The following is a 20,128-nucleotide window of genomic DNA, read 5'->3' on the forward strand; positions in this document are numbered from 1 at the left end:
TTTTTCCTAAAAAATCTTACAGACGCCTCTAAAAACTTTCGAAAATTTTCTCGTAAATGAAACTGCCGTGGATTTAAGGATTGAAGCCCCTCGGCTTTACAACGACCCCTTAAGAATTGATGTATAATTTTTTTCCACTGTTTTATGGAACAGAACGAGGAACGAGTTCAGTTGTGTGAAGCTGTTATCGAAGCCATTTTAACTCCAAAACTTCCATTTCTTCCGACCTAGAATATTTCCTTTCTATATATATTTTTTAGTGTTGTGCAATTTACTCGTACAATACTAAAGTGTTTAGTAATTTATTAAATACAAGCAAATTTAATAATGTAAAAAATATTTTAAATAATGATACAGCAATTTTTAGTGGCGCCTTGCAGTCGCTGTTCGAGTGTTAAGGGTTAAAATACTTCTTGCGTCCACTGTACGTACATCTCGGCCTATTTTCATTTCACGGAGTTCTTTTTCTTCCGTGCGTCTGGCCGCGCGATCGTCCATCATCGTCGAGCAATTTTCGTCTGGAACGATAAATTGCCGATTTCCAGCAATAAACGTTTACTCGCCGCCGCCGTGCCGTGGGGAATCGACGCTAAAACGTCGAGGATCAATCGCACGATATTTCCATTCGTCGCTCATCTTTTGTGCGAGGGCAATGATCACTTTAGACGACCTAATGATCTGCCGATATCGACGAAATAGCATTGACTGCTGGAAATCCTCGCCGCGTCCCGCCAAATGGCGCTGATTCGTTCCGCCAGTAAATGTGGAAAAAGAATGTTTCAAAGAGCTATGTCGTAAAGTGCGCTAGAGTACAATGATTTTTCAGTTAGCTAATCTCTTTGCACAAGTTCTGCTCTACTGGTTGAAGTCGTTTCAGGCTGTCTACTTTAAAAGCGAAGTTATACTGTGCAACTATCAGCATACATACATATATGGGCCTGGAACTACTCGAAAGAGTTTCTAATTTGTTCATTCCGGATTGAGAGGAAATTGCCAAGAAATTTCTCAATCGTGTATTCGTAGAAACGTGCGACACTTTAAAAATGCTATACTAAATGTTATAATGTTTATAGTGTTTTGTAACAGCGCTTTGAGATTCAACCTTCCCTGTTGGGCTTCTATAAAGAATAAATGAACTTTATTCTAATATGGAACTTTTACACATCGAACGTACAGGCGAAATTGACATAACATATAGTCAATAATAACAAACAAGATGAGATTCGTGTGCTCGAACCATGAACGACACATAGATAGGCAACCAATTATAAAGATTATGAGGATATTTCCCACACTAATGCAACTTCCCAACTAATGAAAAGTTTCTCTTGTAAATTCCTTTTAATTTTGTTGTAAAAGTGAAAATTTACACTAACTTTCGAAATCTGCTATCTGTCGATAAACTTTTGAGCATTTAATTGTACTCTCGCTAATTATTAAATTGGCTATCCACGTGATCCATACGCTTCCGCCACAGAATTTTCCGCCAGTTGAATGTCCAGTTTCGAAAAATTAAATGTTGATCAAATCGCGTCTATAATAAATTACGTCTTTCATTTACGCATTACTCAAACTGTTTATTGCGCTCAGACTTAACCTAGATACATTACTTTCATTTCATGCAACGCTACTTTTACTCTGCTCATTATCTTCCTTATGCGCTATCGAAGAAGTAAATAATCGTACTTAATTCGCTGCCGGTTACACGTTGCTGCATTCATTCAAGTATAACACGTAATCGAAATCGTATTTCTTTCTCACACAATTGAATGCGAAACTGCTATCGACTGGCCTGATATCACGTGATTGCTTCCTTTGTCTCCGTACGCATTATCAATATTCCACTTATTGTTAGTTAAACGAGCATCGCTTGGTAGACGGCGCGGCGCGGCGGTGCGAATCGAGCCTAAGTCCTCCTTAATTATCGGCTTATGGGACAATGGATTGGCGATAATGGACTCGGGATGGCTCGCGATCATTCATTTCCGGTAATGCCCCGCCTCGCGATGCAACCCGTCGAAACTATCGCTTCGCGTGTTATTCGGGAAAGTATCTCTTTCTCTCTCTCCCTCTCCCTCTCTTTCTTTTTCTCTTTCACCCTTTCCCTTTCCCTCGGTCCGACTCGCGATCTTCCTTTTCCTCGGTCTTGCTATCTGTCTTTGTCGGACTATCTTTTACTCTCGATCGACGGGATAAAAGGTAACGACGGCGGACGATGCTCGTGAGACAGAGTGGGCCTTTCTGGCCTTTCACCGGTCGCAACTTCAAGCGGCTGACTTCTCTCTCTCCCCCTCTCTCTCTCTCTCTCTCTTTCTCCCCCTCTCTTTCTCTCTCGATCTTTCTTTCTTGGCTCGCGAAATTACGTTAGCAAGGATACACGGTCATCTAGGCCTCTTCCTTTCTTCGCCGTGACTGGCATTGAATACTGCTACTACTGCACTCATCGAGGGAACGGCCCCAACTGGTAGAGACCGATTTCGTTGAAAATTCATCCAGAAACTACAGTGCCCGATCAAATAATAAGACGGTTTATATATTCGTTGTACTATTGTGAGACTGATTAATATTAATTTATTTGAATTTATTTGGAAGGCTCCTGACTGCTGATTGCTCGCCAACCGCATCCAGGTTGTTACATAACTCAGTAACATATGATGGTAAAATTGATGTAAATTCATGTTTCACTTTTTGTCGCACACGTTCCATTCCAAATTTCCACATACGCACGCATTCAAACTTATATTCATATTAATATATCTTGTAATATATTATTATTATTATTATTATTATTATTATTATATTTCATATTATATATGTACAAAAATAATAAAAAATAAATAATATAATATATATACTATCTTTTACACTATTATTTATAGCGTTTTTAACTCTGCCGCTGTCAGATGCGGCTCCATTCGGGTCTTCATGACGAGAAACTATTAGTTCACAAGATACAGTAAAACCTTATTTATCCGAATCAATAATATCTGAAGTCTCTATCATCCCAACAAGCTTCAAATTTAAATAGCCTAATCGAAAGCGATCCGTATGCAAGAGAATATTATGTGTTACAATAAACAGTGTCCTGATTTTCTGTAGGGTAAGTCGACCATAGATGTCAATAGGTTGATATAAAAATTATTAAACCTATATTAAAAATTAAACTATCTTATAATTGATATTATATTATATTATATTATATTATATTATATTATATTATATTATATTATATTATATTATATTATATTATATTATATTATATTATATTATATTATATTATATTACATTATATTATATTATATTATATTATATTACATTACATTATATTATATTATATTACATTACATTATATTATATTATATTATATTATATTACATTACATTATATTATATTATATTATATTATATTATATTATATTATATTATATTATATTATATTATATTATATTATATTATATTTTATTATATTATATTATATTATATTATATTATATTATATTATATTATATTATATCATATCACATTATAATTAACCAATATTACAATTGTATTAAGATTTAGATTTAAGATTAGATTTTAAAGATCGTTATAGGATTTTTACAGGTGATTTTAGGGCACAAACTAAAGAAAAACGGTAACTTTTTTATTATATTGAGTCTGTAGTAATCTTTGGTAAACAAAACATTGGCGTCGGTTGTAATTAAAAATGAAAAAGTTCTATCACAAAAAGAAAGTATCTTGCGTGCGTCAAAGATGGCGAACTGTTACACTTTCTGAAATATACAATCATAAACAGAACGCAACCTTCAAAACTAAAAGCACACTCTTGGAATGATTGAAGATTATGAAAAAATATTCGGCTCGTACAAAAATTTTAAGGAGGAAAACACTTTTTTATTTGGTTTTCAAAAGTAAACACCCACACGCAGTGCTGGACTAAGCCGGCCCTAAACACAATTTAAATTGGGGCCCCATTTGTATGAGTTGCTTCTAAAACAATCTTAAATAATGTCACCGAAAATGTTTTTCTTATTATTATTTATTTTTTCGTGTACTTAAGCCGGGCCCAAGATATTTATTTTACTTGTATATTGGTTATTCCCCGCATTGCTCGCACATTCATTCTTGTTACTCTCAAAATGTATCAACTGGCCATTTTAGACGACTGGCCATCACAAATTACCCTACTATTTATTTTTGGGATGAAGAACGCATACAGTTTGGACCGTGTTCAAAAGTCGTGACAAAATGTCTGAATTTCAAATTGAATTGTCTACTTGTTTGAATATTACCTGATTACGATTAATATGATGTGGGGCTGGATTTTCTTTGCGAGAGAAATGAAAAAATTCTATTTGAATCGATCGCGTCGACGCTGAGTTAATATTGAACATTCATTAGAACATTATGTAGGATTCGATCGGAATCGGGTTCATTGATTGCAGCCGAATTGAATTTTTCGACGTTGGAACGACGTTTCGGGATGAATGGCACGCCGGACATTTGGGATCTGCCACATTTATTGGACACGTGTCTACAGTGCGCAGCACCAGCGAAATACAAGAATTGAACTCGAATTGAATAAATTCGTCGGCGAGTAATACGTCTATACAGATTGGCTGGACACTCGTGAAATCTGGGAAATAGTTAACGTCCGTTTGCATCGTTCGACAGAAAAATTTGTTACGCGAATCAAGACAGAATAAATCCTCACACGTTTATCATGCTGGCAGATTAATCAAATAAATGTTTTTCCGGCTCTTCGACTCTGAAAAAGTGCATTTGAACATTTCAAGCTAGTGCTTTTTTGAAAAATGATTTATTCACATGCAATTCAAATATTAACCCTTAGTTGATATCGTTGGGTCTCCGACGACCCGTAACAGTTTCGATTGTTGATTTTTTGATTGCTAGGCAATTAGAAAATCTGTTATATTTTTTGGCATAAAATGTAGCTTTATGTGCTACATTAAAATATTAATTCTGTTTCATAATCCTGAGCATTAATGAATTTGCTATCGCGTTTGGATTATATTTATTAAACTGTCATCGCACCAATTGAATGTTAAACTTCTAACAGCAGTTTTCTTATTGCTGCTTTTACTTATACTACTCACTGCTTTTATTAATTGAAATTGAGTAAGATATAATTAACTATTAACTATTAACTACTAACGATAAAACAGAGAATGTACTATGAAAATACAAGAGTAACTTGAATATAAATAGGATAAGGAACCCAATTACTGTAGGGGTACCAATTATTGTGCCTATATTAATTATACTTATTTTTAAAGCATAATGAATATTATAAAAGAGACATATATAACATATATATTAATTGATTTTAATGAATAAATTTGATATCTCTTTTTTAATAGTAATTATGCTTTAAAAATAAGTATAATTAATATAGGCACAGTAATTGGTACCCCGCAGTAATTGGGTCTCTTACCCTATGTATACGTTGGATTGATTGATAAACAGCTAATACTTACGCATTACATAATACGGGGAAGTATTTAGTCAATAAAATTGAATCACGCATCAACTTTAAGACACTATGCGAAATCTCCTAGACGGCGACAAAAAAATTCCCAGTCTGAGTTTTATGTAGTTGCTCATAAACATGAGAATTTGCATAAAGAATTTTATGATACAAAAATGACGATGCTATTCAATTATGATGTAACCACGTACTTCACAAAAAATCTGTGGTTACTATGAACCCGAAATCATTTGCAATACACATAACGCCCACCATCTGAACAGAAATAAGCGACGAATGTTATGGAATAAAACAGTGGCAGTATCTGAAAGACGAAAATCCGATTTTCATAAATGTTCCATTATCTTTTCCGTCGAAAAACGCAATACTATTAATATCAATTTTTGTTTTAATCTTTTGAGAAAATGCGTTTATTCAGAATTAGCTTCACCTATTAATTTTATGAATGTGCATATAATATTCCCAGGTTATATTTTCACAATACAAACTGGTGAAAGTTCACCTTGGCAACCCTTCTGGTTTGCCAAGGTGAAGTTAAGTCTATAAACTTGTAATAAAATACGAGGAGATACTATTTTTAAATCGTTGAAGAAGTGAAGGCTTTAAAATATAAAAGATGAGTTCCACCTTGACATTCAAGACATTGTATTAGTAGCGAGTTTGCGGGTAACGAATGCAATGTCAAATTTATATTCGCTCACAAAGTTTCAGAAGAATTGTATCAAGTAAATCCGAGTAGGAAAAATGTAAATAATTATATGTATTTCGGTAACACATATTTATATCGGTTTTGGTAAGATTTTGCTAACATAGTCAACATTACGACAACACTCTATTTCAAAAACATGTTGAAAATTTTAATGACATTAAAAACCGAAAGAATTTCCGGTAAATAAAGGTAAATATACCGGTATGTTTATGTAGCGATATGATCGTCATACCGGTTTTTCGGTAATTCGGTTTCTATAAGCCTGTAACCGTAAAATACCGGTACCATACCGGTACTTTGTATTCCGGGTGTAAGTCCCCGATAAAAATTGTGAAATTATCACGGGAAAGAAGTTGACTCGGCTGCATCCTGTACATGTAATTCCCCATCCTCCGTGAAGTGTCTTGCATTAATTAGAAATCCCAGGTTTCACGCTAGACGGGCACTTGTCTCAATTAAATGCGAGCCGTTTAGGCGTACATTACATCATGTTCAATCGGCGAGGATCTAATCTGAACGGGCGAGATAAGATCAGGGGATTAATCATCGCGACACCAGGGAATGTCACCGAACGATTCTCCCGTCGCTAATTAAATCATCGCCGGATCGTCGGGGATATTCGTGGAACTTTGCCCGCAATTCTTCGAAACTGGTACTCCTATGTGCGCATCTTTCCGTGCATCTTTGTTGCAGCAGTGCAACTTTCACCGACGATGCGCACTGGCCAGGATCGGACTCGATAGGTCGATTCACCGGTTGTGATTCCACGAACGAGCATCATTCAAATCCACCGACTCACAACTCGAAGCGGGAAGCCACTCTTGGCCAGCGAGAAGGGTCATCGTCGTCATTAACGCGAGGATGAAGAACAAAGAGCCAACGCGGCTCGTTAGAGACTTTATCAAGGAGACCTGGACCAAAGGGTCTGATGAAAGTAGTAGATGAACGCATCGATGGCCGTGCATTGCAAGATGTTCGCGTTTGACCAATCGAATGCCTTAGTCACCGATGCTACCTGCATTCTTAATTCGCCAAGGTGCGCTGTCATCATTCAATTTTGCATCAGTCTTCGTGATTGTTTAGAGCTGACAGAGGTGCTGTCGCACCTTCCGATTCGAATCGAACACAAATTGATGAGATATGTCTAGATTCCTTTTTTTCCCATGTAAAGTATATATATTAACCCCCGCCCCCTCCTTATTTGGCTTCATTGTCAAATAACTGGAGCTCAATTTCATTACTGACGGTACTAATATTGTCTTTTAGATTGTCAGTCTGTTTTTGTGGAGACTTTTGAAAAATAAAGTGTAGGCAGAAGAGTGAACAACTTTTGAAAATTTGAAATAGAAGATTGTTTAAGAATGCCTACAAATTTAAAAAGTAATTCCAGAAGGGGTTGCTTCATGGTGCATAAGTATTGGGTTGTCCGGAAAGTTTGTGCCGATTTTTAAGGGAAACTCAAACGCACTACATTTAAATTTCGGTATACATTTATTGAATTATTATAAGTGCCATTTTGTTCCATAATCTTTCTCCATCTTTCGCGCAACTTGCTTCGGCGAAAAACTTTTAAATATGATTTTTTATGTCGACCAAAGAATTAAAGTTTTTGTCATTATGGAAATTTTGTATTGACCTAAAGAGATGAAAATCGGAGGGTGTAATGTCTGGTTAATAGGGTGAATGAGGTAACACATCAAATAAAAAATCATCAAATGCCTATAATTCACTCTGTTTCCTTCCATATTTAAGAGCGTATAAAACTAACAAAAATTAATGTATCCTAATCAAACTTGTTTCTAAAAATGCCTGAAAGATCACCTTTTTAGACTATGCACACACACCATTTGTTTTCAATCATTCTGACATATTCAGACCTATCCTAATGCCACCTACAGAAAAACCCAATATTTTATACTTCTGCATTCAGACTGAGAGACATACAAGTGAACATCAACTTTAAGAAGATATCGGATCAAAATACATTTGTACTGTACTGTACTGTTTGCTTTTACGAAAATAACAGAACTTAAATATCGACTTCTTTTCAGAATCGGAAAAGTAGTGTTTAAATATTTTTTGAAACTGTAGATACGTTCATGCAGTTTAGCTTCATAAAAATATCGAAGCACTTCGTGCTTTTTACTCAGAAAGTGTGTAGTAACTTGAAAAATGATTGCTATGTAATTCTGGGGCATAAAATGTTCTTTAATTATTAGCACATAAAGCATCTTCTTGTCATTTTGCCTGCAAAACATCGAATAGCATCCAAGCATTTCGTAGTAACAAAAAATACTTCTCAATTAAATATAGAACTTAAAAACATTTTTCTGTGGTTGTGCCTAAGAGTAGAACAAGCGACTGAAGGAGTAACATCAAAATCTGAAATACCGTTGAAGCAGTGCTTTCCATTTGAAAAGTATATTGTGACTGTGGAGGAAGTTGGTAAATAATTTCCCGAAGCAGCAAATATTTTCCATTTGCACTTCGAGATCCATTTAACGTGAAGAAATTCCGTCGGTCGCGCCACAGGATCGGAGTCCTCGCGGCTCTCCGACGGAATTACCAAAGTTTAAATTCATTGTTCATCGTCGAGCATTAATTCAGAGTCACGAAATTCTGTTTCGTCGACGGTAAAACAGGCTCGATTCAAATTGAATCCTTTCAAGAGCCCGCAATCTCCAGAATATTATCCGTGGCGGTGAAAGTTCTTCGGCGTTGCAGCCAACGGCGACGCCGAGGAGTAAGTATAGTATAGCATAGCGTTCCGATGGGCGCGGAACGCCAGAGGGCGGCTGCCACGCCATGCTCTAAGCCGTTCGAAGCGATTTTCCAGCAACAATGACTCGGTGTTTAAGCTCGCACGCCGTTGCAATCGAATTCGGTTAACTAGTCGTTTCGACATTCGATGTTTCGTTATCCCCGGTCGTAATGGAACACTTCTGCGAACGCGTTACGAAGTCGATCGTCTATTGTTGCGTTCTATTCGGCTCCCCGTAAAACTTGATCCGATCTCCGAGAAAAACTGTTCCATTCAGTCATTGCACTCTAGAAGTACCGAGCACTAAAATTAACGTTCCCAAAATGTTTTACAAGAATCGCAAGATTTCAATAACTGCAACTTTCGTTCTAATGCTTAGTTTAGCTAATAAAATATTACTTTACGTTATGATGTTGTATTGTACTTCAATGCTATCATTAAAACAGCAATTGTGTTGATATTATTCCTGCTCTTTCTGTAACACAAACACATTTTATAATTTATATATTCAAAAACAGTATCGCAAAAGTAACAACGCTTATTTTAATTAATGAAACATTACTTTATTGTATGGTAAAACAGGAGCCAAATATTCCAAAAAAGAAGGTCAAAGAGTTGGTCAAATTTCATGACATCCTCTAATTAATAGTACAGTCTTTTCTCGATATATGTCCTAAATATCTAGCCGATAGAAGTCCTAGAACCATCCCCACTACTGCGAGGTGTACCCCATGAGGGACCGAGAAGTGTAACATACGTATTATGTTAAATAATATAAACAAAGGCCCGCGGTGGCTCAGACTTTTAAACAAAAAGTTTAAATTTTTTATTATTAATTATTGTTTTATGAGACTTTCACCAATATATTTATGGAATTTTTCTGATTAGAAGAAAAACCGGTCAGACCCGTGTTTTGGACATATATCGAGTAGGCACGTACACTGGCTCACGAAAGTATTCGAACGTCCTTTAAAACAGTATAACTTTTTTTAAAGTGAACCAAACGACCTGACGTTTTTTGAGCAATTAGAAGAATTGGTTTGTCGAATGACGTGCGAAACAAGATTTTGAAAAAATTGCACTTTCGAAAACTTTTTTATTTGAGCCTGTAATGAAAATTTAAAATATGAGTTTTGTAGATCTATGTTACTTATACACATGCTGAAAATTTCATTGAAACCGATTAATATACACACGAGTTACAAATAGTTAAAAGCGGTGAAAATCGTGGTTTTCACTTTTGGTCAGTTTCTGCTTGAAATCCACAGATTCTAACATCTTTCGATGCGTGCCGTTTTTATCTGCGTCAACCGATTTTGATGAAATTTTCAGTATATGAACAACTAGCATAGACCTACAAAACGCATATTTTAAATTTTCATTACAGGCTTAAATAAAAAAGTTGTGGAAAGTGCCTTTTTTATTTGTTCTTATAATTCCGAGCAATTGCAATTTTTTCAAAATCTTTTTTTCACGTCATTCGGTAAACCAATTCTTCTAATTGCTAACAAAAAAATCAGGTCGTTTGGTCCAATTTACAAAAAGTTATACTGGTTTAAATGACGTTCGAATACTTTCGTGAGCCAGTGTATGTTTACACTTCTTTTCTACTTTCGCTGTGGATCAAAGAATAGTATTTCCTGGCCGATATATGTCCCTTGCTAGACCCGTGTTGCAGACATATGTCAAGAAAACACTGTATTACTGTAATAAAAATTGAATTCACGTAGTTCTTATCAACAGACTGTGTATCTTTATATAAAAAAATCTGTCTGCATTAATCACGAGAAGCAGGAACCGAGTAGAAATTTTCTTCTTTCTCTAAGAACATCAGTAATCAAGAAATAATACGTCCATATATTTAAATACCTTTAATGATTCTATTCTTTGAAATTGCGCCTACTCGTTCTTGTCACGAGTGCATGAAATCCGCAGTCTACTTATGAATTATTTCCTGAATGTCTGTGACCCGTTAACGCAACACTAACATAATACTTTCCCGAATTTCTCCCGATGACAATCTAAGTAGGAAACGCTAATAACAATTTTCTTTGGGCGCGCGACGCCTGCGACGTGTGTCAACGTATAATTGGCATCAGCGCTAGTTGCTTGCCGGGCATATTCGCGCGTGATTCATTTAATACGCGTCATTGTAACAGGTTGCTAAACCTGTTACGATTGTTCCTGCGTCTATTACACGAACGTGTACTCAGGTGTGACGCGTGGTCGAACGAATTCCATTGAAAGTGAAAATTGAAGGGAGCTCCAGCGCGGAGGGAGCTGTTCTGTTTGATTAATTACGAATTATTGTGGCCGGTTTGACTCTCGCTAATTTCGTGCAGCGCCCCTTTGCCATTCGAAATGAAAATCCCAAACAAACATAACACCTACGCTTCCACCTAAATCAATAGCAACCAGAAGACCCGTGCGTAAACCGTTATTCGGTGTTTGGAAACGGAATCTGGGACGAGTTAGTCGTTAATAATTCGCCATTTTCGAGTACAATCCGCGACAATACTATAAAACACTATACAAATCTGTCTCATGAAAAATTTGTGTCCCTCGCGTATACGGGGTAAGGCACCTAACTTGATCACCTCGAATTATTTCTATAATTATGTCTAAATTATTTCTACAGACATTACATGGTATCAAGGGGGACATTACGTGGCGTACACAACTTCTTTATAAGTGGAGGCGTTTAGGAGATTTAAAGATCGACTTTGAATTTTTAAATCAAAATATACTTTTTTAGACATCGATCGATGTGGCCTTTTTATTTTCTATAAAAAAATATTAGCCCAAGCATCTCGAAAAATGATTAGAGAATCGCCGCTTTCAAGGAAGTGCAACATTTTTGGGACACCCTGTATACACAGTGTCTTATAGCATTGTCGCGAAGTGTGATCAACGTCCTCGAGAAAGAAACAAGCAGACCCATCATACAATAATTAACTGCATGTTATTTTTATAGTTCACTATGAAAATTAAAGTAAGGGAAAAACACCATGTTGTGACGATAACAGAACAGAATTATTAATATTTATCAGCATACTCGTTTCCCTGTTCTTTTACGAATTCCCACGAATGCACCAACAGTTTCGTTCATAAGAAACGCGAACTTTCGAAATAAAATTTTAACACGATGAAGTAAGTTTTAATGAGACCCATTCGTAAAAAATTTTAACTAAGCCTCCGTTGATACTCGTTCCCAATTATGAAAATACATGTGATGCGAGTTTAAAGTGGAGTCGTTTTTACGCGGCCGTCTACATGTTAGTTCTTTGCCGTTGAAATAGGTTTATCCGGATAATTAAATTAAACCAGCACGGTGCACGACTAATTATTGCCTACAATGTTTCGTTGCGGCCGGAATTGGGTAAAATGTTATCGCCACGAATTACGATGCTCTAGTCGTTTTTTAAACGGTTCGATTCGAGTTCCTCGTGCGATTCCAACGACTAATTACTGTTTTTCCTCGACGGGTCGTGCCCGAGCCGTATAAAAGTTGCAGCGCAGCACAGCGGAACGCTCGCGAAAATGCAGTTTGCGAAACGCGATTTACGAGATTCCCGGTAATCGTAAATTTCCAGTAAATATAAAATATCATCTGTATACTTGATCACGTGTTTGCACCTATATCAATAGCGAGTTGCGAAATAACGCGGGCATTCTCTGCATCAAAAGACTCTCTCGCTCTTTTTCTCGTTCCTTCTTGCTCCGTCGTTCTTTCGCTTTCTTCTCGTTCGCTCTTTGGCACGACGAGAGGTGCTTCCCCCGGCACGTGACGTAATATTACGTGCCTCACGGTCAAGAGGTGAAAACTGGTCGGACCTGATGCCGCCGCCGCGCCGGAGAGATTTTCTCACTGAAAAACCCACGTATCGGCGGAGTTTATAGGCTGGGTGTATCGACCGTTTCAGTTTCTTCCTTTCTCGCCTCCGTTCTTCCTTGCCGAACTCCTTGTGGGCGCGAAAGTATGTGCATAGCTGTTTGTAAGCGTACACCCGCCTGCCTCCGGCTACCAAAATAACCAACAACGTGACTCCAGAACAGGAAAAGGAGGAAATGCCAGCGACAATATCCTCTTTCTCTTTTGTCACTTTTGTGTATCGATTGGCACGGCTCCGCAGGGTCCGCACACATTTTGTTGAAATCGAGATTTGTGCGGAGCTCGACCAAATAATAAGACTTTTTAAATACTTACAGTGGGTCAAAAAAGTATTGGCACACCCAGTGTTTTTGGAATATCTTTAAACTATAAAATACATTATCAATATTAACTATGTCTATTAGTGTCTTTTTACACACGTAAATAGTTTACTGAGAATTCTCAATTATTTGTTATAAGGAAGTAAAGTGGAGAAAATAAAAAATCCATGACCGAAAAAGTATTGGCACACGTGTGATGTTATTGAGGAAAGCACAATAATGAACAAGATGAACAACACTGAACTTACCTAATATTTGGTGTGCATCCCTTTCAACAAATTTTTGCGTAATTTCCTTGCGTAATTAAAAGCGTCGCTTTTAGGTAATTTTTATTATCTTTTTTCGAATGTTTAAATCTAAAATACGCCAAAGATTTTCTATCGGACTAATATCCGGCGATTGAGGTGGTGTAGGGAGTTGTTTTGGTACATTATACAATAACCATTCTCTTGTTTTCCTTGCCGTGTGCTTCGGGTCGTTGTCTCGTTGGAAAAAAAAACTTTCCGTTTATTTCGCAACACGTCGATATAGATGTCTGCATTCATTATACCGTCAATAAAAACCTTTTCTACTCCACGACATAAAATACAGCCCCATACCATGGCGTGACCACCACCGTGTTTTACTGTAGGAATAATATTCTTTTGGTTTATTTTGCATAAAAATCCGCAGTCTCGTGTTTGCTATTACCCAGAAACGCTTTTGGAACAATTTTTTCAAGCTTTCCCATCAGAGCATATCAAGATATCCTTTTCGCAACAGGTATCGCATCGTTGGAATACGCGACGCGAAGACCATAACTCTCCGAATCATCGTCAACGGCGCAGCAGAATCGGCGGAAACGCGAACGGATAAATTGTGCAAATATTTATGCCCGTAATCAGAAACTTTGAACTCCGGGCTCGATTGGTCGGGACAAATGGAGCTCTATAGCAGACGTGTGCTCGAATGGTAGAAATTTTTCGACGGACGTCAATCTCGGGAGGTGAACGACAATCGAGCGGGGCCGGAATATATTCGAGAAACAAGCTCTATTTTCGCGCTTCAACGGACCGGACGCGGAGAACGAGCAACAGGGGCGAGCGTTATATTTAAAACAAACGACATCGAGTAAATTGAGTTTTAGAACCGGCGGAACGTGGTGCTCGCGCGCGGGATACGGGGACAAACGAATTCTTTCGTTTAACTAATAATTCCAGTAATATCGAACACAAAAGTCCGAAAACTGCCGTTGGGGTAGGGGGGGGGGGGTTATGGTCTCTCCAGACAATTGGACATATTCTTCACGTAAAGGATGATTTTATCTTGCCATTTATAGAATACTTGTTCTGAATCTTTGTGACTTTTATTTTTTTTTTTTTCATTAATATGAAATATACACAGGCAGTGCCGGATACAGTAAACAATCGATTGAAAAGCAATTCTACACGCAAAAGTGAGTCGAAAAGAAAGAATAAATTTTTTTCATTTGGCGCTCCGTTTTCGAGTAAATCGAGTTTGGAAAGTCAGCGAATGTTAACATGAACTAATAATTTTGAATGTTAAAAAATTTCACTTGTTCTTTATATATTACTAAATCCTGCATATCCGTACGTATTTATGAAAGCGTATTGTACGACTGAGTTTGCCCTTTAGGGCGGACCTGCACACCCCTTCTCCAAGGGACCTTACCTAGACTTAAACTAGATTACTTTCAAATATGCACGAACTATAGAAATCTAACTCTCCGTGATCTGGTAACATCGTTGGTAACTCCAACAAAAATTATAATACTCAACCTAACTAAGCCTATCTAGTGCCTCCCCTGCCCTAAAGGGTTTTGGTCATTGGGAAAAGGTAAAGCTCCCTATAGTCATCCCAACAGATTTTTCAAATATCTCGCAAACTAAGACCGTCCGGCGGTAACGTGTATCGAAAAAAGTTGTTCAAAATGACAACCTTGATAACATATTTCAAGGTCATTGTAAACGGTGAAGATCCCCTATTCCTAATAATTACAGTAAAACCTTGATTTAAGCCCAATCCTCGGGTCCGTGCTGCGACATAGATCGTATAGCACTACATACCGTACATACTGTCAATTAAACCACTAAATACAGTTTGAATTATGTCGTGTTTAGTGTCATTTTAATCAGAAAAATGCTACACATTAGCTGGAGAAAGTCCCATAAAAAAATAATGAAAAATAAAGAAGTTTTGTTATTGAATTAGTAGAGCAAAGCAGCTCGAGCTTCTGGGAGGGGTATGTCTCCCAGTGGAGGGGTTAGGCGAACTGACTAAGATCGCGTAGCTCCGTTCGGCTTAGATCAAGATTATACTGTACCCATACTTTCTATATTAAATTTGTTTTTCATGAGGGTCATACGTTTATCGCAAGATGTTGCCGAACACGGTTACATTGCATCTTCTCGTAATTCCATATACCACTCTTTGCTACTTATTATACGATATTAAAGAACAAACAAATGTCTCACGGTTACAGACGCAGGCTGACACAGCTAAATTTTAGTTTAATTATAACAACAGTGTTTACAGATATCGATATTGAAAGAAATTTGTTGTGCCTATTTGTACCGAAAGAAGTTGTAGCATTTTTAACATAACCTTAATTTCCACGTAAAACTGTAGCAGAAGATTACTGCTACAGCAAGAGGTAAAAATTCCAAGAAATTCACAAAAAGAAACAAAACGAATAAATACCCGAGTTAAAAGAATTCATTATTCTTTTGAGATGAAACTTGGTTAGAAAAAATATAGGTTGTTTTCGCTTGTCGCGTAAAATAGACCGATTGATCACTGGTTCGAGAGTGTATCTACTGTGAACTGTTCATACAACAATTATTCTAAACTATTACGTGATTATGGACCGTGACCTTTTCGATAGGTTTCAAACGAGTATAAACTAATCGGTAGATTAATCAAATATTATTCAAATATTAAATCAAATATTAAATCATTCCAAGACATGAGAATTTTGGAGTTAATTCCACCTGTTTGCTTGAAATAGACCACTGTGCGTCGTCTGATAGAGAAACTTGACGCAAAGACACCCGTCGGAAGAATGCCGCCGCGCGACCCAATTGATTTATCGATCCGATTCGATCGATTCTCATCGAAGAACCGCGTTCTATCGAAGTCGTCCGGTTGGCGAGCAAGTATATAGAAGGTGGCTGTTGTCGTTGGCCGACCACGGCGAGAAAGAAAACTAGCAGACGGCGTGCTGAAAATACAGGAAATCCGATGTTCTTGCGGTCGTTAAGGTTAATGGGTATCGGAGGAGTATTTGCCGGAAATAAGAAATACTCGAAACCGAACGGCGCGGTCAAACAATCGGATAAGAAAACAACCATTCGCGAGGACATCGTTCTTTTCTCGATTATATTAGATCAGTTTCTGAGCAACATACATTTCTATCGATGCATCGGGCCATTTAACGATCCCATAATGATGAACGAAGGATGTACAGCGCGACGGCGCGCGTGCTCTGTTACTTTCGTAATAAACCTAAAAATTTAAGTACAATAGCACCTCGATTATCCGAACCAAACAAGGAATCGCGAGTGTTCGAATAATCGAACAGTTACTTGGTTACAATTCTATATATAATTTTTATTGATTTGTACAATAAATAGTGTTGCATCACCTTAGTTTACTCAAAAATTACGAAGTGTCATACTCTCTAATATTTTGTATAAATTCTGTAAGCTACGTTTAAGTTTGTAATTTAAGACTAAATAATCCAAATTTTCTAAACAAGTTGAAGAATCTTGATATTTGCAATGTCCGTATAATGCTAAGTATCATTCATTATTCGCATGTTATCGCAATTTTTCGAGCATTTCCGGTGTTCTGACAAGAAAATGTTCCCAAGAAAAATTAATCAGTAATCATTCTTCTCTAAACTTTAATATAAAAAATTTTTTAAAATTGTTTTTAAATAAAAAATTAATGTCACCCTAATTTTTTAATTGTCACTATATATTTTTTACTCGATAATGTTATAGCTGACGTGAGTACAAATCCAATAACCTACTTCACTATGGCTTTAAGTCTTGAAACAATCCTAAAATCTTTGTGAGCAGCTAATTCACCGATTGGGACCACTGTGCACCGCGCCATTGTTCTATTCGTCAGCCTCTTGCATCGCCGTTTGCACATGTTTAGAAATCTCCGAACGTTATCCGTTGCAATTTAGCCTAAATCTAACAAATTAAAATTCAGAAAAATATTTCATTGCGAGTTACTTGAATATACCGACGGGAATTCACCGATTTAATTTGTTATTCGTATTTAAACCATAGATTAATCATTCATAATTGGCTTATAATTTCCCTGTAATTACGGGCCGTGTTTCGCACACACCCGCACGCTTTGTCCGTTTAAAATTGATGAAAACATTCATTTGATTCTCGCTCGTGGATAACAATTAATTTCGCATTAACGACGCATTATTTGCAGGTTGCCTCGCCACCACCTGACTGCCCAAAGTTTCATCAGATATCGTGCGTCCGTTTCTGTGATTAGAATGATTAATGCGGCCGTGAATTCTGCCGGATAAGTTTCAGGCTATGAACATCGGGTTAATGTGCCCATCAATTGCGTCTTTGTATTTAAACGAACGTTGCACAACTTTCGCATAACGAACCTTCGCTGCGCTGCGCGTTTCCTTCAATTGAAAACGACTAAAGAAATGAAACTTTAGTACTATACACAGTGCATTTACTAACTGAGCCGAATTATAACTCTGTTGTTATTGAAGATAAAAGTAAATATTCTATATTGCGTTTTTAAGTTTGTACATTATTTTGCTGAATATAAAAATGTTTAATATTACATAATACACCTACGAAAAGGTAAAGAGGCATCGAAAAATTTGATTCTGATTTTTTAAACGACGATGCAATTTATAAAAATTCTGAAAAAAAGTAAGAACAATGGTTTCAATAATATCTCATTAAAACTTCAATACGAAATATGCATTTTCTTCGAATTGTTAGAGATTTCCAATTTTCTTAACACTGAACCTACCGACATTTCATGTATACCTAATCCTACCATGAGCGGTCAAATGACCGCTTCAAACAAAAATATGTATCTTAATGTAGAAAGAGTTTTTAGCCAGTTGGATAGTAAACAAAATATTTTTTTCTATTTAGAAAAGTTTTATTTACATTTATGCATTTCCAGCACATTCAAGTCAATAAGTTACATGGCGATACAGTAACGCTGTACACAAGAAATTCTAAACGAAATTTCAAAAACGGTCATTTGACCGCGCGTGGTAGGTTTAGTGTTAAACATGTTCGGAAAATCCAAAAATCTTAAATGAATACACATTAATAATCACGATGAGACACAATTAACATAATAATATAAACGTGGTACTCTGGAAATTTCAATATAAAATTGACAATTTTATGCTCCCGGATTTTTTTAAAATCGATTTTGCAACCAAAAGTTCTGAAATCTGAATTCTGAAATGCTATCTGGTAGAATGTTCATGGATTTTCATAATTTTTTATTGGGCCAGACAGAAGAAATTCATTAAACAATTCATTAAACCGTGCACACACTATAACTACCCTTGTGATAGGGATACCGATTTGAAACTTGTCACAAAAGGGTTCCTTTGGGAGCCCTATCGAATGGTGTGACCAACAATCAATTTGGTTTCGGGGCACTTTTGACCATCTTATCCCTTTCGATTTATTTACCTAGAATAATTCGTTCGCTTTGTACAAGTTATGAATGAACTACCGATTTTATGGATTTCTAACCGATTAGGTTTTATAATGTTACTATTCTACTGCTGATCTACTAAAATCTTCAACGAAGAAAATAAATGTTTATTATCTACAGCGTTTATAAATTAATCTGTCTACGTTATTTTCCAGAAACATTCGCAGCCTTTTAAGTAACGAGCATTACCACCGAAAACTTTAAAGGGAAATGTTGTTCAGAATGATGACCTTGACAACATATTTCAATTTCATCAAAATCCGTGAGGAAGAAGTTTACCGAATATTCTTCTAGACATTCTCTCGCGTAAGTTTCATGAAAATCGGCTTGCGTAACTCGAATAGCGTTCCCTTGTCAGCGCGAAGACTGTTGGCGAAATAAATGATGACTGCGAACGTGTAAACGGAAAGACATTAAGTAACCGTTGTTTTATTGCCTGCAGAACCAACCCATTCTTTCACCGCGAGTTCAAGTTTAGACGTCTGGCCGGTAGACCCATTAAATCGACAATGTAAATGATAGGAATCACTCATCGGCCAGCGAGCCGTTTAAATGACATAATAAGCCATTACAACGCTCGAGATTAATTCATCGGACAAGAGAGATTCTGGTTGCAGATTAGGGGGCAATTAATAAGCGAACCGTCAAATTCAGGACGTCGTAGCCGACACGACGCGACGGGTCATCTTACTTGCGAGGAAGGTCCTGCATTTGGATGAAACTTTGTGGGCTTGTGGAACAGCCGAAATTAATGGATGCGTATTCATTTGGCTGCGGTAACTCGAGTTTAAGGGGTGAAACTACCTTCTAAACCGAGACCCTCGAAGACCGAGTGGTTGGTAATATGATTAGCCACAGGACGAAAATATTTTAACTCCTTTACGCACACCGGATCATACCGGGTGTATATTCTAACTTCATCGCCTCGAAATTGAATTTACGAAAAAAGATCTCTTTTCGTTTAATTTTAAGGCAATCGTTATTTTTTAAAAGAGTTCTTAAGATTGTGTTGACATTACGTTATTAGATCATTAGATTGGTCTTGACTATAACCACCATATGATAGTAATCATATAGTAGATGTCATAAGAAAAACTTATGTACATTAACATTTATTCTTGCCCATAAAAAACAAACCACACATTCAAAGTGACTCAGTTACGTTATTCATCCTGTATGTAAGAGTTTGCATTTTAATTC

Source organism: Halictus rubicundus, chromosome 5, assembly GCF_050948215.1.
Source record: "Halictus rubicundus isolate RS-2024b chromosome 5, iyHalRubi1_principal, whole genome shotgun sequence".
NCBI classification, from domain to species: Eukaryota; Metazoa; Arthropoda; class Insecta; order Hymenoptera; family Halictidae; genus Halictus; species Halictus rubicundus.